Source organism: Nuphar pumila, chromosome 1, assembly GCF_984573655.1.
Source record: "Nuphar pumila chromosome 1, dmNupPumi1.hap1.1, whole genome shotgun sequence".
Lineage (NCBI taxonomy): Eukaryota > Viridiplantae > Streptophyta > Magnoliopsida > Nymphaeales > Nymphaeaceae > Nuphar > Nuphar pumila.
This window is the reverse complement of record NC_143249.1, coordinates 162,023,903-162,041,682: the sequence shown is the minus strand read 5'-3', so window position 1 is coordinate 162,041,682 and position 17,780 is coordinate 162,023,903. Positions and strand designations below refer to the sequence as shown.

Here is a 17,780-nt window from a genome sequence, read left to right as displayed (position 1 = left end):
TTCGACATCGGCGTGCCAAGTTACGGTCCGGCGAGCCGGAACTGCTGCGTTTGTCGCACGCCGCGGCTCGTGTCGGGTGCCGGCGCTGCGGCGTGCAAGGCGAGGGTGAAAGGGAAGCAGAAGACCTCGATGGATCAGATACGGTGTGTTGCGGGAAGTGAAAAGAAGGTCGGAGGTTGGTGCCGACGACAAAAAAGCGCCGAAGGCAAAAAAAGAGTGCAACACGAGGACTTCCCAGGAGGTCACCCATCCCAGTACTACTCTCGCTCAAGCACGCTTAACTTCAGAGTTCTGATGGGATCCGGTGCTTTAGTGCTAGTGTGATCGCACCCGTTACATGTTGCGCGAAAAAATGCTCTTATGCCTCACGCGGGAGCCGTGGGGGCCGCAACGCACGAACCGACTAGCCGTCATAAAAACGGCCCCGAAAAACGCCCGAAATGAGCTTAAACGGCATCCGAAACGGTCCCGAACCGACTTCGTCTGTTCGTCACGTCGTAGCCAGCAGAACGTGCTTTCCGTGGGCAGGAAAATCGCCGAATTTCGACATCGGCGTGCCAAGTTACGGTCCGGCGAGCCGGAACTGCTGCGTTTGTCGCACGCCGCGGCTCGTGTCGGGTGCCGGCGCTGCGGCGCGCAAGGCGAGGGTGAAAGGGAAGCAGAAGACCTCGATGGATCAGATACGGTGTGTTGCGGGAAGTGAAAAGAAGGTCGGAGGTTGGTGCCGACGACAAAAAAGCGCCGAAGGCAAAAAGAGAGTGCAACACAAGGACTTCCCAGGAGGTCACCCATCCCAGTACTACTCTCGCTCAAGCACGCTTAACTTCAGAGTTCTGATGGGATCCGGTGCTTTAGTGCTGGTATGATCGCACCCGTTACATGTTGCGCGAAAAAATGCTCTTATGCCTCACGCGGGAGCCGTGGGGGCCGCAACGCACAAACCGACTAGTCATCATAGAAACGCCCGAAATGATCTTAAACGGCATCTAAAACGGTCCCGAACCGACTTCGTCTGTTCGTCACGTCGTAGCCAGCGGAACGAGCTTTCCGTGGCCAGGAAAATCGCCGAATTTCGACATCGGCGTGCCAAGTTACGGTCTGGCGAGCCGGAACTGCTGCGTTTGTCGCACGCCGCGGCTCGTGTCGGGTGCCGGCGCTGCGGCGCGCAAGGCGAGGGTGAAAGGGAAGCAGAAGACCTCGATGGATCAGATACGGTGTGTTGCGGGAAGTGAAAAGAAGGTCGGAGGTTGGTGCCGACGACAAAAAAGCGCCGAAGGCAAAAAGAGAGTGCAACACGAGGACTTCCCAGGAGGTCACCCATCCCAGTACTACTCTCGCCCAAGCACGCTTAACTTCAGAGTTCTAATGGGATCCGGTGCTTTAGTGCTAGTGTGATCGCACCCGTTACATGTTGCGCGAAAAAATGCTCTTATGCCTCACGCGGGAGCCGTGGGGGCCGCAACGCACGAACCGACTAGCCGTCATAAAAACGGCCCCGAAAAACGCCCGAAATGAGCTTAAACGGCATCCGAAACGGTCCCGAACCGACTTCGTCTGTTCGCCACGTCGTAGCCAGCGGAACGAGCTTTCCGTGGCCACGAAAATCGCCGAATTCCGACATCGGTGTGCCAAGTTACAGTCCGGAGAGCCGGAACTGCTGCTTTTGTCGCACGCCGCGGCTCGTGTCGGGTGCGGGCGCTGCGGCGCGCAAGGCGAGGGTGAAAGGGAAGCAGAAGACCTTGATGGATCAGATACGGTGTGTTGCGGTAAGTGAAAAGAAGGTCGGAGGTTGGTGCCGACGACAAAAAAGCGCCGAAGGTAAATAGAGAGTGCAACACGAGGACTTCCCAGGAGGTCACCCATTCCAGTACTACTCTCGCCCAAGCACGCTTAACTTCGGAGTTCTGATGGGATCCGGTGCTTTAGTGCTGCTATGATCGCACACGTTACATGTTGCGCGAAAAAATGCTCTTATGCCTCACGCGGGAGCCGTGGGGGCCGCAACGCACGAACCGACTAGCCGTCATAGAAACGGCCCCGAAAAACGACTGAAACTAGCTTAAACGGCATCCGAAACGGTCCCGAACCGACTTCGTCTGTTCGCCACGTCGTAGCCAGCGGAACGAGCTTTCCGTGGCCACGAAAATCGCCGAATTCCGACATCGGTGTGCCAAGTTACAGTCCGGAGAGCCGGAACTGCTGCTTTTGTCGCACGCCGCGGCTCGTGTCGGGTGCGGGCGCTGCGGCGCGCAAGGCGAGGGTGAAAGGGAAGCAGAAGACCTTGATGGATCAGATACGGTGTGTTGCGGTAAGTGAAAAGAAGGTCGGAGGTTGGTGCCGACGACAAAAAAGCGCCGAAGGTAAATAGAGAGTGCAACACGAGGACTTCCCAGGAGGTCACCCATTCCAGTAATACTCTCGCCCAAGCACGCTTAACTTCGGAGTTCTGATGGGATCCGGTGCTTTAGTGCTGGTATGATCGCACACGTTACATGTTGCGCGAAAAAATGCTCTTATGCCTCACGCGGGAGCCGTGGGGGCCGCAACGCACGAACCGACTAGCCGTCATAGAAACGGCCCCGAAAAATGACTGAAACTAGCTTACGCGGCATCCGAAACGGTCCCGAACCGACTTCGTCTGTTCGCCACGTCGTAGCCAGCGGAACGAGCTTTCCGTGGCCACAAAAATCGCCGAATTCCGACATCGGCGTGCCAAGTTACGGTCCGGCGAGCCGGAACTGCTGCTTTTGTCGCACGCCGCGGCTCGTGTCGGGTGTCGGCGCTGCGGCGCGCAAGGCGAGGGTGAAAGGGAAGCAGAAGACCTCGATGGATCAGATACGGTGTGTTGCGGTAAGTGAAAAGAACGTCGGAGGTTGGTGCCGACCACAAAAAAGCGTCGAAGGCAAAAAGAGAGTGCAACACGAGGACTTCCCAGGAGGTCACCCATCCCAGTACTACTCTCGCCCAAGCATGCTTAACTTCGAAGTTCTGATGGGATCCGGTTCTTTAGAACTGGTATGATCGCACCCGTTACATGTTGCGCGAAAAAATGCTCTTATGCCTCACGCGGGAGCCGTGGGGGCCGCAACGCACGAACCGACTAGCCGTCATAGAAACGACCCCGAAAAACGACCGAAACGCGCTTAAACGGCATCCGAAACGGTCCCGAACCGACTTTGTCTGTTCGCCACGTCGTAGCCAGCGGAACGAGCTTTCCGTGGCCACGAAAATCGCCGAATTCCGACATCGGCGTGCCAAGTTACGGTCCGGAGAGCCGGAACTGCTGCTTTTGTCGCACGCCGCGGCTCGTGTCGGGTGCCGGCGCTGCGGCGCGCAAGGCGAGGGTGAAAGGGAAGCAGAAGACCTCGATGGATCAGATACGGTGTGTTGCGGGAAGTGAAAAGAAGGTCGGAGGTTGGTGCCGACGACAAAAAAGCGCCGAAGGCAAAAAGAGAGTGCAACACGAGGACTTCCCAGGAGGTCACCCATCCCAGTACTACTCTCGCCCAAGCACGCTTAACTTCGGAGTTCTGATGGAATCCGGTGCTTTAGTGCTGGTATGATCGCACCCGTTACATGTTGCGCGAAAAAATGCTCTTATGCCTCACGCGGGAGCCGTGGGGGCCGCAACGCACAAACCGACTAGCCGTCATAGAAACGCCCCGAAAAACGCCCGAAACGAGCTTAAACGGCATCTGAAACGGTCCCGAACCGACTTCGTCTGTTCGTCACGTCGTAGCCAGCGGAACGTGCTTTCCGTGGCCAGGAAAATCGCCGAATTTCGACATCGGCGTGCCAAGTTACGGTCCGGCGAGCCGGAACTGCTGCGTTTGTCGCACGCCGCGGCTCGTGTCGGGTGCCGGCGCTGCGGCGCGTTAGGCGAGGGTGAAAGGGAAGCAGAAGACCTCGATGGATCAGATACGGTGTGTTGCGGGAAGTGAAAAGAAGGTCGGAGGTTGGTGCCGACGACAAAAAAGCGCCGAAGGCAAAAAGAGAGTGCAACACAAGGACTTCCCAGGAGGTCACCCATCCCAGTACTACTCTTGCTCAAGCACGCTTAACTTCAGAGTTCTGATGGGATCCGGTGCTTTAGTGCTGGTATGATCGCACCCGTTACATGTTGCGCGAAAAAATGCTCTTATGCCTCACGCGGGAGCCGTGGGGGCCGCAACGCACAAACCGACTAGCCGTCATAGAAACGCCCGAAATGAGCTTAAACGGCATCTGAAACGGTCCCGAACCGACTTCGTCTTTTCGTCACGTCGTAGCCAGCGGAACGAGCTTTCCGTGGCCAGGAAAATCGCCGAATTTCGACATCGGCGTGCCAAGTTACGGTCCGGCGAGCCGGAACTGCTGCGTTTGTCGCACGCCGCGGCTCGTGTCGGGTGCCGGCGCTGCGGCGCGCAAGGCGAGGGTGAAAGGGAAGCAGAAGACCTCGATGGATCAGATACGGTGTGTTGCGGGAAGTGAAAAGAAGGTCGGAGGTTGGTGCCGACGACAAAAAAGCGCCGAAGGCAAAAAGAGAGTGCAACACAAGGACTTCCCAGGAGGTCACCCATCCCAGTACTACTCTCGCTCAAGCACGCTTAACTTCAGAGTTCTGATGGGATCCGGTGCTTTAGTGCTGGTATGATCGCACCCGTTACATGTTGCGCGAAAAAATGCTCTTATGCCTCACGCGGGAGCCGTGGGGGCCGCAACGCACAAACCGACTAGTCATCATAGAAACGCCCGAAATGATCTTAAACGGCATCTAAAACGGTCCCGAACCGACTTCGTCTGTTCGTCACGTCGTAGCCAGCGGAACGAGCTTTCCGTGGCCAGGAAAATCGCCGAATTTCGACATCGGCGTGCCAAGTTACGGTCTGGCGAGCCGGAACTGCTGCGTTTGTCGCACGCCGCGGCTCGTGTCGGGTGCCGGCGCTGCGGCGCGCAAGGCGAGGGTGAAAGGGAAGCAGAAGACCTCGATGGATCAGATACGGTGTGTTGCGGGAAGTGAAAAGAAGGTCGGAGGTTGGTGCCGACGACAAAAAAGCGCCGAAGGCAAAAAGAGAGTGCAACACGAGGACTTCCCAGGAGGTCACCCATCCCAGTACTACTCTCGCCCAAGCACGCTTAACTTCAGAGTTCTAATGGGATCCGGTGCTTTAGTGCTAGTGTGATCGCACCCGTTACATGTTGCGCGAAAAAATGCTCTTATGCCTCACGCGGGAGCCGTGGGGGCCGCAACGCACGAACCGACTAGCCGTCATAAAAACGGCCCCGAAAAACGCCCGAAATGAGCTTAAACGGCATCCGAAACGGTCCCGAACCGACTTCGTCTGTTCGCCACGTCGTAGCCAGCGGAACGAGCTTTCCGTGGCCACGAAAATCGCCGAATTCCGACATCGGTGTGCCAAGTTACAGTCCGGAGAGCCGGAACTGCTGCTTTTGTCGCACGCCGCGGCTCGTGTCGGGTGCGGGCGCTGCGGCGCGCAAGGCGAGGGTGAAAGGGAAGCAGAAGACCTTGATGGATCAGATACGGTGTGTTGCGGTAAGTGAAAAGAAGGTCGGAGGTTGGTGCCGACGACAAAAAAGCGCCGAAGGTAAATAGAGAGTGCAACACGAGGACTTCCCAGGAGGTCACCCATTCCAGTAATACTCTCGCCCAAGCACGCTTAACTTCGGAGTTCTGATGGGATCCGGTGCTTTAGTGCTGCTATGATCGCACACGTTACATGTTGCGCGAAAAAATGCTCTTATGCCTCACGCGGGAGCCGTGGGGGCCGCAACGCACGAACCGACTAGCCGTCATAGAAACGGCCCCGAAAAATGACTGAAACTAGCTTACACGGCATCCGAAACGGTCCCGAACCGACTTCGTCTGTTCGCCACGTCGTAGCCAGCGGAACGAGCTTTCCGTGGCCACAAAAATCGCCGAATTCCGACATCGGCGTGCCAAGTTACGGTCCGGCGAGCCGGAACTGCTGCTTTTGTCGCACGCCGCGGCTCGTGTCGGGTGTCGGCGCTGCGGCGCGCAAGGCGAGGGTGAAAGGGAAGCAGAAGACCTCGATGGATCAGATACGGTGTGTTGCGGTAAGTGAAAAGAACGTCGGAGGTTGGTGCCGACCACAAAAAAGCGTCGAAGGCAAAAAGAGAGTGCAACACGAGGACTTCCCAGGAGGTCACCCATCCCAGTACTACTCTCGCCCAAGCATGCTTAACTTCGAAGTTCTGATGGGATCCGGTTCTTTAGAACTGGTATGATCGCACCCGTTACATGTTGCGCGAAAAAATGCTCTTATGCCTCACGCGGGAGCCGTGGGGGCCGCAACGCACGAACCGACTAGCCGTCATAGAAACGACCCCGAAAAACGACCGAAACGCGCTTAAACGGCATCCGAAACGGTCCCGAACCGACTTTGTCTGTTCGCCACGTCGTAGCCAGCGGAACGAGCTTTCCGTGGCCACGAAAATCGCCGAATTCCGATATCGGCGTGCCAAGTTACGGTCCGGAGAGCCGGAACTGCTGCTTTTGTCGCACGCCGCGGCTCGTGTCGGGTGCCGGCGCTGCGGCGCGCAAGGCGAGGGTGAAAGGGAAGCAGAAGACCTCGATGGATCAGATACGGTGTGTTGCGGGAAGTGAAAAGAAGGTCGGAGGTTGGTGCCGACGACAAAAAAGCGCCGAAGGCAAAAAGAGAGTGCAACACGAGGACTTTCCAGGAGGTCACCCATCCCAGTACTACTCTCGCCCAAGCACGCTTAACTTCGGAGTTCTGATGGAATCCGGTGCTTTAGTGCTGGTATGATCGCACCCGTTACATGTTGCGCGAAAAAATGCTCTTATGCCTCACGCGGGAGACGTGGGGGCCGCAACGCACAAACCGACTAGCCGTCATAGAAACGCCCCGAAAAACGCCCGAAACGAGCTTAAACGGCATCTGAAACGGTCCCGAACCGACTTCGTCTGTTCGTCACGTCGTAGCCAGCGGAACGTGCTTTCCGTGGCCAGGAAAATCGCCGAATTTCGACATCGGCGTGCCAAGTTACGGTCCGGCGAGCCGGAACTGCTGCGTTTGTCGCACGCCGCGGCTCGTGTCGGGTGCCGGCGCTGCGGCGCGCAAGGCGAGGGTGAAAGGGAAGCAGAAGACCTCGATGGATCAGATACGGTGTGTTGCGGGAAGTGAAAAGAAGGTCGGAGGTTGGTGCCGACGACAAAAAAGCGCCGAAGGCAAAAAAAGAGTGCAACACGAGGACTTCCCAGGAGGTCACCCATCCCAGTACTACTCTCGCCCAAGCACGCTTAACTTCAGAGTTCTGATGGGATCCGGTGCTTTAGTGCTAGTGTGATCGCACCCGTTACATGTTGCGCGAAAAAATGCTCTTATGCCTCACGCGGGAGCCGTGGGGGCCGCAACGCACGAACCGACTAGCCGTCATAAAAACGGCCCCGAAAAACGCCCGAAATGAGCTTAAACGGCATCCGAAACGGTCCCGAACCGACTTCGTCTGTTCGTCACGTCGTAGCCAGCAGAACGTGCTTTCCGTGGGCAGGAAAATCGCCGAATTTCGACATCGGCGTGCCAAGTTACGGTCCGGCGAGCCGGAACTGCTGCGTTTGTCGCACGCCGCGGCTCGTGTCGGGTGCCGGCGCTGCGGCGCGCAAGGCGAGGGTGAAAGGGAAGCAGAAGACCTCGATGGATCAGATACGGTGTGTTGCGGGAAGTGAAAAGAAGGTCGGAGGTTGGTGCCGACGACAAAAAAGCGCCGAAGGCAAAAAGAGAGTGCAACACAAGGACTTCCCAGGAGGTCACCCATCCCAGTACTACTCTCGCTCAAGCACGCTTAACTTCAGAGTTCTGATGGGATCCGGTGCTTTAGTGCTGGTATGATCGCACCCGTTACATGTTGCGCGAAAAAATGCTCTTATGCCTCACGCGGGAGCCGTGGGGGCCGCAACGCACAAACCGACTAGTCATCATAGAAACGCCCGAAATGATCTTAAACGGCATCTAAAACGGTCCCGAACCGACTTCGTCTGTTCGTCACGTCGTAGCCAGCGGAACGAGCTTTCCGTGGCCAGGAAAATCGCCGAATTTCGACATCGGCGTGCCAAGTTACGGTCTGGCGAGCCGGAACTGCTGCGTTTGTCGCACGCCGCGGCTCGTGTCGGGTGCCGGCGCTGCGGCGCGCAAGGCGAGGGTGAAAGGGAAGCAGAAGACCTCGATGGATCAGATACGGTGTGTTGCGGGAAGTGAAAAGAAGGTCGGAGGTTGGTGCCGACGACAAAAAAGCGCCGAAGGCAAAAAGAGAGTGCAACACGAGGACTTCCCAGGAGGTCACCCATCCCAGTACTACTCTCGCCCAAGCACGCTTAACTTCAGAGTTCTAATGGGATCCGGTGCTTTAGTGCTAGTGTGATCGCACCCGTTACATGTTGCGCGAAAAAATGCTCTTATGCCTCACGCGGGAGCCGTGGGGGCCGCAACGCACGAACCGACTAGCCGTCATAAAAACGGCCCCGAAAAACGCCCGAAATGAGCTTAAACGGCATCCGAAACGGTCCCGAACCGACTTCGTCTGTTCGCCACGTCGTAGCCAGCGGAACGAGCTTTCCGTGGCCACGAAAATCGCCGAATTCCGACATCGGTGTGCCAAGTTACAGTCCGGAGAGCCGGAACTGCTGCTTTTGTCGCACGCCGCGGCTCGTGTCGGGTGCGGGCGCTGCGGCGCGCAAGGCGAGGGTGAAAGGGAAGCAGAAGACCTTGATGGATCAGATACGGTGTGTTGCGGTAAGTGAAAAGAAGGTCGGAGGTTGGTGCCGACGACAAAAAAGCGCCGAAGGTAAATAGAGAGTGCAACACGAGGACTTCCCAGGAGGTCACCCATTCCAGTACTACTCTCGCCCAAGCACGCTTAACTTCGGAGTTCTGATGGGATCCGGTGCTTTAGTGCTGCTATGATCGCACACGTTACATGTTGCGCGAAAAAATGCTCTTATGCCTCACGCGGGAGCCGTGGGGGCCGCAACGCACGAACCGACTAGCCGTCATAGAAACGGCCCCGAAAAACGACTGAAACTAGCTTAAACGGCATCCGAAACGGTCCCGAACCGACTTCGTCTGTTCGCCACGTCGTAGCCAGCGGAACGAGCTTTCCGTGGCCACGAAAATCGCCGAATTCCGACATCGGTGTGCCAAGTTACAGTCCGGAGAGCCGGAACTGCTGCTTTTGTCGCACGCCGCGGCTCGTGTCGGGTGCGGGCGCTGCGGCGCGCAAGGCGAGGGTGAAAGGGAAGCAGAAGACCTTGATGGATCAGATACGGTGTGTTGCGGTAAGTGAAAAGAAGGTCGGAGGTTGGTGCCGACGACAAAAAAGCGCCGAAGGTAAATAGAGAGTGCAACACGAGGACTTCCCAGGAGGTCACCCATTCCAGTAATACTCTCGCCCAAGCACGCTTAACTTCGGAGTTCTGATGGGATCCGGTGCTTTAGTGCTGGTATGATCGCACACGTTACATGTTGCGCGAAAAAATGCTCTTATGCCTCACGCGGGAGCCGTGGGGGCCGCAACGCACGAACCGACTAGCCGTCATAGAAACGGCCCCGAAAAATGACTGAAACTAGCTTACACGGCATCCGAAACGGTCCCGAACCGACTTCGTCTGTTCGCCACGTCGTAGCCAGCGGAACGAGCTTTCCGTGGCCACAAAAATCGCCGAATTCCGACATCGGCGTGCCAAGTTACGGTCCGGCGAGCCGGAACTGCTGCTTTTGTCGCACGCCGCGGCTCGTGTCGGGTGTCGGCGCTGCGGCGCGCAAGGCGAGGGTGAAAGGGAAGCAGAAGACCTCGATGGATCAGATACGGTGTGTTGCGGTAAGTGAAAAGAACGTCGGAGGTTGGTGCCGACCACAAAAAAGCGTCGAAGGCAAAAAGAGAGTGCAACACGAGGACTTCCCAGGAGGTCACCCATCCCAGTACTACTCTCGCCCAAGCATGCTTAACTTCGAAGTTCTGATGGGATCCGGTTCTTTAGAACTGGTATGATCGCACCCGTTACATGTTGCGCGAAAAAATGCTCTTATGCCTCACGCGGGAGCCGTGGGGGCCGCAACGCACGAACCGACTAGCCGTCATAGAAACGACCCCGAAAAACGACCGAAACGCGCTTAAACGGCATCCGAAACGGTCCCGAACCGACTTTGTCTGTTCGCCACGTCGTAGCCAGCGGAACGAGCTTTCCGTGGCCACGAAAATCGCCGAATTCCGACATCGGCGTGCCAAGTTACGGTCCGGAGAGCCGGAACTGCTGCTTTTGTCGCACGCCGCGGCTCGTGTCGGGTGCCGGCGCTGCGGCGCGCAAGGCGAGGGTGAAAGGGAAGCAGAAGACCTCGATGGATCAGATACGGTGTGTTGCGGGAAGTGAAAAGAAGGTCGGAGGTTGGTGCCGACGACAAAAAAGCGCCGAAGGCAAAAAGAGAGTGCAACACGAGGACTTCCCAGGAGGTCACCCATCCCAGTACTACTCTCGCCCAAGCACGCTTAACTTCGGAGTTCTGATGGAATCCGGTGCTTTAGTGCTGGTATGATCGCACCCGTTACATGTTGCGCGAAAAAATGCTCTTATGCCTCACGCGGGAGCCGTGGGGGCCGCAACGCACAAACCGACTAGCCGTCATAGAAACGCCCCGAAAAACGCCCGAAACGAGCTTAAACGGCATCTGAAACGGTCCCGAACCGACTTCGTCTGTTCGTCACGTCGTAGCCAGCGGAACGTGCTTTCCGTGGCCAGGAAAATCGCCGAATTTCGACATCGGCGTGCCAAGTTACGGTCCGGCGAGCCGGAACTGCTGCGTTTGTCGCACGCCGCGGCTCGTGTCGGGTGCCGGCGCTGCGGCGCGCAAGGCGAGGGTGAAAGGGAAGCAGAAGACCTCGATGGATCAGATACGGTGTGTTGCGGGAAGTGAAAAGAAGGTCGGAGGTTGGTGCCGACGACAAAAAAGCGCCGAAGGCAAAAAGAGAGTGCAACACAAGGACTTCCCAGGAGGTCACCCATCCCAGTACTACTCTTGCTCAAGCACGCTTAACTTCAGAGTTCTGATGGGATCCGGTGCTTTAGTGCTGGTATGATCGCACCCGTTACATGTTGCGCGAAAAAATGCTCTTATGCCTCACGCGGGAGCCGTGGGGGCCGCAACGCACAAACCGACTAGCCGTCATAGAAACGCCCGAAATGAGCTTAAACGGCATCTGAAACGGTCCCGAACCGACTTCGTCTTTTCGTCACGTCGTAGCCAGCGGAACGAGCTTTCCGTGGCCAGGAAAATCGCCGAATTTCGACATCGGCGTGCCAAGTTACGGTCCGGCGAGCCGGAACTGCTGCGTTTGTCGCACGCCGCGGCTCGTGTCGGGTGCCGGCGCTGCGGCGTGCAAGGCGAGGGTGAAAGGGAAGCAGAAGACCTCGATGGATCAGATACGGTGTGTTGCGGGAAGTGAAAAGAAGGTCGGAGGTTGGTGCCGACGACAAAAAAGCGCCGAAGGCAAAAAAAGAGTGCAACACGAGGACTTCCCAGGAGGTCACCCATCCCAGTACTACTCTCGCTCAAGCACGCTTAACTTCAGAGTTCTGATGGGATCCGGTGCTTTAGTGCTAGTGTGATCGCACCCGTTACATGTTGCGCGAAAAAATGCTCTTATGCCTCACGCGGGAGCCGTGGGGGCCGCAACGCACGAACCGACTAGCCGTCATAAAAACGGCCCCGAAAAACGCCCGAAATGAGCTTAAACGGCATCCGAAACGGTCCCGAACCGACTTCGTCTGTTCGTCACGTCGTAGCCAGCAGAACGTGCTTTCCGTGGGCAGGAAAATCGCCGAATTTCGACATCGGCGTGCCAAGTTACGGTCCGGCGAGCCGGAACTGCTGCGTTTGTCGCACGCCGCGGCTCGTGTCGGGTGCCGGCGCTGCGGCGCGCAAGGCGAGGGTGAAAGGGAAGCAGAAGACCTCGATGGATCAGATACGGTGTGTTGCGGGAAGTGAAAAGAAGGTCGGAGGTTGGTGCCGACGACAAAAAAGCGCCGAAGGCAAAAAGAGAGTGCAACACAAGGACTTCCCAGGAGGTCACCCATCCCAGTACTACTCTCGCTCAAGCACGCTTAACTTCAGAGTTCTGATGGGATCCGGTGCTTTAGTGCTGGTATGATCGCACCCGTTACATGTTGCGCGAAAAAATGCTCTTATGCCTCACGCGGGAGCCGTGGGGGCCGCAACGCACAAACCGACTAGTCATCATAGAAACGCCCGAAATGATCTTAAACGGCATCTAAAACGGTCCCGAACCGACTTCGTCTGTTCGTCACGTCGTAGCCAGCGGAACGAGCTTTCCGTGGCCAGGAAAATCGCCGAATTTCGACATCGGCGTGCCAAGTTACGGTCTGGCGAGCCGGAACTGCTGCGTTTGTCGCACGCCGCGGCTCGTGTCGGGTGCCGGCGCTGCGGCGCGCAAGGCGAGGGTGAAAGGGAAGCAGAAGACCTCGATGGATCAGATACGGTGTGTTGCGGGAAGTGAAAAGAAGGTCGGAGGTTGGTGCCGACGACAAAAAAGCGCCGAAGGCAAAAAGAGAGTGCAACACGAGGACTTCCCAGGAGGTCACCCATCCCAGTACTACTCTCGCCCAAGCACGCTTAACTTCAGAGTTCTAATGGGATCCGGTGCTTTAGTGCTAGTGTGATCGCACCCGTTACATGTTGCGCGAAAAAATGCTCTTATGCCTCACGCGGGAGCCGTGGGGGCCGCAACGCACGAACCGACTAGCCGTCATAAAAACGGCCCCGAAAAACGCCCGAAATGAGCTTAAACGGCATCCGAAACGGTCCCGAACCGACTTCGTCTGTTCGCCACGTCGTAGCCAGCGGAACGAGCTTTCCGTGGCCACGAAAATCGCCGAATTCCGACATCGGTGTGCCAAGTTACAGTCCGGAGAGCCGGAACTGCTGCTTTTGTCGCACGCCGCGGCTCGTGTCGGGTGCGGGCGCTGCGGCGCGCAAGGCGAGGGTGAAAGGGAAGCAGAAGACCTTGATGGATCAGATACGGTGTGTTGCGGTAAGTGAAAAGAAGGTCGGAGGTTGGTGCCGACGACAAAAAAGCGCCGAAGGCAAAAAGAGAGTGCAACACAAGGACTTCCCAGGAGGTCACCCATCCCAGTACTACTCTCGCTCAAGCACGCTTAACTTCAGAGTTCTGATGGGATCCGGTGCTTTAGTGCTGGTATGATCGCACCCGTTACATGTTGCGCGAAAAAATGCTCTTATGCCTCACGCGGGAGCCGTGGGGGCCGCAACGCACAAACCGACTAGTCATCATAGAAACGCCCGAAATGATCTTAAACGGCATCTAAAACGGTCCCGAACCGACTTCGTCTGTTCGTCACGTCGTAGCCAGCGGAACGAGCTTTCCGTGGCCAGGAAAATCGCCGAATTTCGACATCGGCGTGCCAAGTTACGGTCTGGCGAGCCGGAACTGCTGCGTTTGTCGCACGCCGCGGCTCGTGTCGGGTGCCGGCGCTGCGGCGCGCAAGGCGAGGGTGAAAGGGAAGCAGAAGACCTCGATGGATCAGATACGGTGTGTTGCGGGAAGTGAAAAGAAGGTCGGAGGTTGGTGCCGACGACAAAAAAGCGCCGAAGGCAAAAAGAGAGTGCAACACGAGGACTTCCCAGGAGGTCACCCATCCCAGTACTACTCTCGCCCAAGCACGCTTAACTTCAGAGTTCTAATGGGATCCGGTGCTTTAGTGCTAGTGTGATCGCACCCGTTACATGTTGCGCGAAAAAATGCTCTTATGCCTCACGCGGGAGCCGTGGGGGCCGCAACGCACGAACCGACTAGCCGTCATAAAAACGGCCCCGAAAAACGCCCGAAATGAGCTTAAACGGCATCCGAAACGGTCCCGAACCGACTTCGTCTGTTCGCCACGTCGTAGCCAGCGGAACGAGCTTTCCGTGGCCACGAAAATCGCCGAATTCCGACATCGGTGTGCCAAGTTACAGTCCGGAGAGCCGGAACTGCTGCTTTTGTCGCACGCCGCGGCTCGTGTCGGGTGCGGGCGCTGCGGCGCGCAAGGCGAGGGTGAAAGGGAAGCAGAAGACCTTGATGGATCAGATACGGTGTGTTGCGGTAAGTGAAAAGAAGGTCGGAGGTTGGTGCCGACGACAAAAAAGCGCCGAAGGTAAATAGAGAGTGCAACACGAGGACTTCCCAGGAGGTCACCCATTCCAGTACTACTCTCGCCCAAGCACGCTTAACTTCGGAGTTCTGATGGGATCCGGTGCTTTAGTGCTGCTATGATCGCACACGTTACATGTTGCGCGAAAAAATGCTCTTATGCCTCACGCGGGAGCCGTGGGGGCCGCAACGCACGAACCGACTAGCCGTCATAGAAACGGCCCCGAAAAACGACTGAAACTAGCTTAAACGGCATCCGAAACGGTCCCGAACCGACTTCGTCTGTTCGCCACGTCGTAGCCAGCGGAACGAGCTTTCCGTGGCCACGAAAATCGCCGAATTCCGACATCGGTGTGCCAAGTTACAGTCCGGAGAGCCGGAACTGCTGCTTTTGTCGCACGCCGCGGCTCGTGTCGGGTGCGGGCGCTGCGGCGCGCAAGGCGAGGGTGAAAGGGAAGCAGAAGACCTTGATGGATCAGATACGGTGTGTTGCGGTAAGTGAAAAGAAGGTCGGAGGTTGGTGCCGACGACAAAAAAGCGCCGAAGGTAAATAGAGAGTGCAACACGAGGACTTCCCAGGAGGTCACCCATTCCAGTAATACTCTCGCCCAAGCACGCTTAACTTCGGAGTTCTGATGGGATCCGGTGCTTTAGTGCTGGTATGATCGCACACGTTACATGTTGCGCGAAAAAATGCTCTTATGCCTCACGCGGGAGCCGTGGGGGCCGCAACGCACGAACCGACTAGCCGTCATAGAAACGGCCCCGAAAAATGACTGAAACTAGCTTACGCGGCATCCGAAACGGTCCCGAACCGACTTCGTCTGTTCGCCACGTCGTAGCCAGCGGAACGAGCTTTCCGTGGCCACAAAAATCGCCGAATTCCGACATCGGCGTGCCAAGTTACGGTCCGGCGAGCCGGAACTGCTGCTTTTGTCGCACGCCGCGGCTCGTGTCGGGTGTCGGCGCTGCGGCGCGCAAGGCGAGGGTGAAAGGGAAGCAGAAGACCTCGATGGATCAGATACGGTGTGTTGCGGTAAGTGAAAAGAACGTCGGAGGTTGGTGCCGACCACAAAAAAGCGTCGAAGGCAAAAAGAGAGTGCAACACGAGGACTTCCCAGGAGGTCACCCATCCCAGTACTACTCTCGCCCAAGCATGCTTAACTTCGAAGTTCTGATGGGATCCGGTTCTTTAGAACTGGTATGATCGCACCCGTTACATGTTGCGCGAAAAAATGCTCTTATGCCTCACGCGGGAGCCGTGGGGGCCGCAACGCACGAACCGACTAGCCGTCATAGAAACGACCCCGAAAAACGACCGAAACGCGCTTAAACGGCATCCGAAACGGTCCCGAACCGACTTTGTCTGTTCGCCACGTCGTAGCCAGCGGAACGAGCTTTCCGTGGCCACGAAAATCGCCGAATTCCGACATCGGCGTGCCAAGTTACGGTCCGGAGAGCCGGAACTGCTGCTTTTGTCGCACGCCGCGGCTCGTGTCGGGTGCCGGCGCTGCGGCGCGCAAGGCGAGGGTGAAAGGGAAGCAGAAGACCTCGATGGATCAGATACGGTGTGTTGCGGGAAGTGAAAAGAAGGTCGGAGGTTGGTGCCGACGACAAAAAAGCGCCGAAGGCAAAAAGAGAGTGCAACACGAGGACTTCCCAGGAGGTCACCCATCCCAGTACTACTCTCGCCCAAGCACGCTTAACTTCGGAGTTCTGATGGAATCCGGTGCTTTAGTGCTGGTATGATCGCACCCGTTACATGTTGCGCGAAAAAATGCTCTTATGCCTCACGCGGGAGCCGTGGGGGCCGCAACGCACAAACCGACTAGCCGTCATAGAAACGCCCCGAAAAACGCCCGAAACGAGCTTAAACGGCATCTGAAACGGTCCCGAACCGACTTCGTCTGTTCGTCACGTCGTAGCCAGCGGAACGTGCTTTCCGTGGCCAGGAAAATCGCCGAATTTCGACATCGGCGTGCCAAGTTACGGTCCGGCGAGCCGGAACTGCTGCGTTTGTCGCACGCCGCGGCTCGTGTCGGGTGCCGGCGCTGCGGCGCGTTAGGCGAGGGTGAAAGGGAAGCAGAAGACCTCGATGGATCAGATACGGTGTGTTGCGGGAAGTGAAAAGAAGGTCGGAGGTTGGTGCCGACGACAAAAAAGCGCCGAAGGCAAAAAGAGAGTGCAACACAAGGACTTCCCAGGAGGTCACCCATCCCAGTACTACTCTTGCTCAAGCACGCTTAACTTCAGAGTTCTGATGGGATCCGGTGCTTTAGTGCTGGTATGATCGCACCCGTTACATGTTGCGCGAAAAAATGCTCTTATGCCTCACGCGGGAGCCGTGGGGGCCGCAACGCACAAACCGACTAGCCGTCATAGAAACGCCCGAAATGAGCTTAAACGGCATCTGAAACGGTCCCGAACCGACTTCGTCTTTTCGTCACGTCGTAGCCAGCGGAACGAGCTTTCCGTGGCCAGGAAAATCGCCGAATTTCGACATCGGCGTGCCAAGTTACGGTCCGGCGAGCCGGAACTGCTGCGTTTGTCGCACGCCGCGGCTCGTGTCGGGTGCCGGCGCTGCGGCGCGCAAGGCGAGGGTGAAAGGGAAGCAGAAGACCTCGATGGATCAGATACGGTGTGTTGCGGGAAGTGAAAAGAAGGTCGGAGGTTGGTGCCGACGACAAAAAAGCGCCGAAGGCAAAAAGAGAGTGCAACACAAGGACTTCCCAGGAGGTCACCCATCCCAGTACTACTCTCGCTCAAGCACGCTTAACTTCAGAGTTCTGATGGGATCCGGTGCTTTAGTGCTGGTATGATCGCACCCGTTACATGTTGCGCGAAAAAATGCTCTTATGCCTCACGCGGGAGCCGTGGGGGCCGCAACGCACAAACCGACTAGTCATCATAGAAACGCCCGAAATGATCTTAAACGGCATCTAAAACGGTCCCGAACCGACTTCGTCTGTTCGTCACGTCGTAGCCAGCGGAACGAGCTTTCCGTGGCCAGGAAAATCGCCGAATTTCGACATCGGCGTGCCAAGTTACGGTCTGGCGAGCCGGAACTGCTGCGTTTGTCGCACGCCGCGGCTCGTGTCGGGTGCCGGCGCTGCGGCGCGCAAGGCGAGGGTGAAAGGGAAGCAGAAGACCTCGATGGATCAGATACGGTGTGTTGCGGGAAGTGAAAAGAAGGTCGGAGGTTGGTGCCGACGACAAAAAAGCGCCGAAGGCAAAAAGAGAGTGCAACACGAGGACTTCCCAGGAGGTCACCCATCCCAGTACTACTCTCGCCCAAGCACGCTTAACTTCAGAGTTCTAATGGGATCCGGTGCTTTAGTGCTAGTGTGATCGCACCCGTTACATGTTGCGCGAAAAAATGCTCTTATGCCTCACGCGGGAGCCGTGGGGGCCGCAACGCACGAACCGACTAGCCGTCATAAAAACGGCCCCGAAAAACGCCCGAAATGAGCTTAAACGGCATCCGAAACGGTCCCGAACCGACTTCGTCTGTTCGCCACGTCGTAGCCAGCGGAACGAGCTTTCCGTGGCCACGAAAATCGCCGAATTCCGACATCGGTGTG

The 17,780-nt window shown here is 57.2% G+C and overlaps 29 non-coding genes and 4 pseudogenes across 29 annotated transcripts; all 33 read right to left on the bottom strand.

Annotated features, from left to right (window-relative positions):
• Nucleotides 1–213: 213 nt before the first annotated feature.
• Nucleotides 214–332, bottom strand: LOC149850501 (5S ribosomal RNA). The gene has a single exon (XR_016426191.1). It is a non-coding gene; the product is annotated as a 5S ribosomal RNA (ribosomal RNA).
• Nucleotides 333–755: 423 nt separating this feature from the next.
• LOC149850500 (5S ribosomal RNA) lies at nt 756–874 on the bottom strand. The gene has a single exon (XR_016437534.1). It is a non-coding gene; the product is annotated as a 5S ribosomal RNA (ribosomal RNA).
• Nucleotides 875–1,284: 410 nt separating this feature from the next.
• LOC149850499 (5S ribosomal RNA) lies at nt 1,285–1,403 on the bottom strand. The gene has a single exon (XR_016425719.1). It is a non-coding gene; the product is annotated as a 5S ribosomal RNA (ribosomal RNA).
• A 423-nt stretch (nt 1,404–1,826) lies between these two features.
• On the bottom strand, nt 1,827–1,945 carry LOC149850498 (5S ribosomal RNA). The gene has a single exon (XR_016433782.1). It is a non-coding gene; the product is annotated as a 5S ribosomal RNA (ribosomal RNA).
• Nucleotides 1,946–2,368: 423 nt separating this feature from the next.
• On the bottom strand, nt 2,369–2,487 carry LOC149850497 (5S ribosomal RNA). Its single transcript, XR_016434122.1, has one exon. It is a non-coding gene; the product is annotated as a 5S ribosomal RNA (ribosomal RNA).
• A 423-nt stretch (nt 2,488–2,910) lies between these two features.
• LOC149850496 (5S ribosomal RNA) lies at nt 2,911–3,029 on the bottom strand (annotated as a pseudogene).
• A 423-nt stretch (nt 3,030–3,452) lies between these two features.
• Nucleotides 3,453–3,571, bottom strand: LOC149850495 (5S ribosomal RNA). Its single transcript, XR_016427061.1, has one exon. It is a non-coding gene; the product is annotated as a 5S ribosomal RNA (ribosomal RNA).
• Nucleotides 3,572–3,993: 422 nt separating this feature from the next.
• Nucleotides 3,994–4,112, bottom strand: LOC149850494 (5S ribosomal RNA). The gene has a single exon (XR_016434419.1). It is a non-coding gene; the product is annotated as a 5S ribosomal RNA (ribosomal RNA).
• A 410-nt stretch (nt 4,113–4,522) lies between these two features.
• On the bottom strand, nt 4,523–4,641 carry LOC149850493 (5S ribosomal RNA). Its single transcript, XR_016437523.1, has one exon. It is a non-coding gene; the product is annotated as a 5S ribosomal RNA (ribosomal RNA).
• A 410-nt stretch (nt 4,642–5,051) lies between these two features.
• On the bottom strand, nt 5,052–5,170 carry LOC149850492 (5S ribosomal RNA). Its single transcript, XR_016425715.1, has one exon. It is a non-coding gene; the product is annotated as a 5S ribosomal RNA (ribosomal RNA).
• Nucleotides 5,171–5,593: 423 nt separating this feature from the next.
• Nucleotides 5,594–5,712, bottom strand: LOC149850491 (5S ribosomal RNA). Its single transcript, XR_016426035.1, has one exon. It is a non-coding gene; the product is annotated as a 5S ribosomal RNA (ribosomal RNA).
• Nucleotides 5,713–6,135: 423 nt separating this feature from the next.
• Nucleotides 6,136–6,254, bottom strand: LOC149850490 (5S ribosomal RNA; annotated as a pseudogene).
• A 423-nt stretch (nt 6,255–6,677) lies between these two features.
• LOC149850489 (5S ribosomal RNA) lies at nt 6,678–6,796 on the bottom strand. Its single transcript, XR_016433997.1, has one exon. It is a non-coding gene; the product is annotated as a 5S ribosomal RNA (ribosomal RNA).
• A 422-nt stretch (nt 6,797–7,218) lies between these two features.
• On the bottom strand, nt 7,219–7,337 carry LOC149850488 (5S ribosomal RNA). Its single transcript, XR_016435071.1, has one exon. It is a non-coding gene; the product is annotated as a 5S ribosomal RNA (ribosomal RNA).
• A 423-nt stretch (nt 7,338–7,760) lies between these two features.
• LOC149850487 (5S ribosomal RNA) lies at nt 7,761–7,879 on the bottom strand. Its single transcript, XR_016437512.1, has one exon. It is a non-coding gene; the product is annotated as a 5S ribosomal RNA (ribosomal RNA).
• A 410-nt stretch (nt 7,880–8,289) lies between these two features.
• Nucleotides 8,290–8,408, bottom strand: LOC149850486 (5S ribosomal RNA). The gene has a single exon (XR_016425714.1). It is a non-coding gene; the product is annotated as a 5S ribosomal RNA (ribosomal RNA).
• A 423-nt stretch (nt 8,409–8,831) lies between these two features.
• LOC149850485 (5S ribosomal RNA) lies at nt 8,832–8,950 on the bottom strand. Its single transcript, XR_016433781.1, has one exon. It is a non-coding gene; the product is annotated as a 5S ribosomal RNA (ribosomal RNA).
• A 423-nt stretch (nt 8,951–9,373) lies between these two features.
• On the bottom strand, nt 9,374–9,492 carry LOC149850484 (5S ribosomal RNA). Its single transcript, XR_016434121.1, has one exon. It is a non-coding gene; the product is annotated as a 5S ribosomal RNA (ribosomal RNA).
• A 423-nt stretch (nt 9,493–9,915) lies between these two features.
• Nucleotides 9,916–10,034, bottom strand: LOC149850483 (5S ribosomal RNA; annotated as a pseudogene).
• A 423-nt stretch (nt 10,035–10,457) lies between these two features.
• LOC149850482 (5S ribosomal RNA) lies at nt 10,458–10,576 on the bottom strand. The gene has a single exon (XR_016427060.1). It is a non-coding gene; the product is annotated as a 5S ribosomal RNA (ribosomal RNA).
• A 422-nt stretch (nt 10,577–10,998) lies between these two features.
• On the bottom strand, nt 10,999–11,117 carry LOC149850481 (5S ribosomal RNA). Its single transcript, XR_016434416.1, has one exon. It is a non-coding gene; the product is annotated as a 5S ribosomal RNA (ribosomal RNA).
• A 410-nt stretch (nt 11,118–11,527) lies between these two features.
• LOC149850480 (5S ribosomal RNA) lies at nt 11,528–11,646 on the bottom strand. The gene has a single exon (XR_016426190.1). It is a non-coding gene; the product is annotated as a 5S ribosomal RNA (ribosomal RNA).
• A 423-nt stretch (nt 11,647–12,069) lies between these two features.
• On the bottom strand, nt 12,070–12,188 carry LOC149850479 (5S ribosomal RNA). The gene has a single exon (XR_016437501.1). It is a non-coding gene; the product is annotated as a 5S ribosomal RNA (ribosomal RNA).
• A 410-nt stretch (nt 12,189–12,598) lies between these two features.
• Nucleotides 12,599–12,717, bottom strand: LOC149850478 (5S ribosomal RNA). The gene has a single exon (XR_016425711.1). It is a non-coding gene; the product is annotated as a 5S ribosomal RNA (ribosomal RNA).
• Nucleotides 12,718–13,140: 423 nt separating this feature from the next.
• LOC149850477 (5S ribosomal RNA) lies at nt 13,141–13,259 on the bottom strand. Its single transcript, XR_016437479.1, has one exon. It is a non-coding gene; the product is annotated as a 5S ribosomal RNA (ribosomal RNA).
• Nucleotides 13,260–13,669: 410 nt separating this feature from the next.
• LOC149850476 (5S ribosomal RNA) lies at nt 13,670–13,788 on the bottom strand. The gene has a single exon (XR_016425710.1). It is a non-coding gene; the product is annotated as a 5S ribosomal RNA (ribosomal RNA).
• A 423-nt stretch (nt 13,789–14,211) lies between these two features.
• LOC149850475 (5S ribosomal RNA) lies at nt 14,212–14,330 on the bottom strand. The gene has a single exon (XR_016433778.1). It is a non-coding gene; the product is annotated as a 5S ribosomal RNA (ribosomal RNA).
• A 423-nt stretch (nt 14,331–14,753) lies between these two features.
• LOC149850474 (5S ribosomal RNA) lies at nt 14,754–14,872 on the bottom strand. Its single transcript, XR_016434118.1, has one exon. It is a non-coding gene; the product is annotated as a 5S ribosomal RNA (ribosomal RNA).
• Nucleotides 14,873–15,295: 423 nt separating this feature from the next.
• On the bottom strand, nt 15,296–15,414 carry LOC149850473 (5S ribosomal RNA; annotated as a pseudogene).
• A 423-nt stretch (nt 15,415–15,837) lies between these two features.
• Nucleotides 15,838–15,956, bottom strand: LOC149850472 (5S ribosomal RNA). The gene has a single exon (XR_016427058.1). It is a non-coding gene; the product is annotated as a 5S ribosomal RNA (ribosomal RNA).
• A 422-nt stretch (nt 15,957–16,378) lies between these two features.
• On the bottom strand, nt 16,379–16,497 carry LOC149850471 (5S ribosomal RNA). Its single transcript, XR_016434412.1, has one exon. It is a non-coding gene; the product is annotated as a 5S ribosomal RNA (ribosomal RNA).
• Nucleotides 16,498–16,907: 410 nt separating this feature from the next.
• LOC149850470 (5S ribosomal RNA) lies at nt 16,908–17,026 on the bottom strand. The gene has a single exon (XR_016437468.1). It is a non-coding gene; the product is annotated as a 5S ribosomal RNA (ribosomal RNA).
• Nucleotides 17,027–17,436: 410 nt separating this feature from the next.
• On the bottom strand, nt 17,437–17,555 carry LOC149850469 (5S ribosomal RNA). Its single transcript, XR_016425708.1, has one exon. It is a non-coding gene; the product is annotated as a 5S ribosomal RNA (ribosomal RNA).
• Nucleotides 17,556–17,780: the final 225 nt, after the last annotated feature.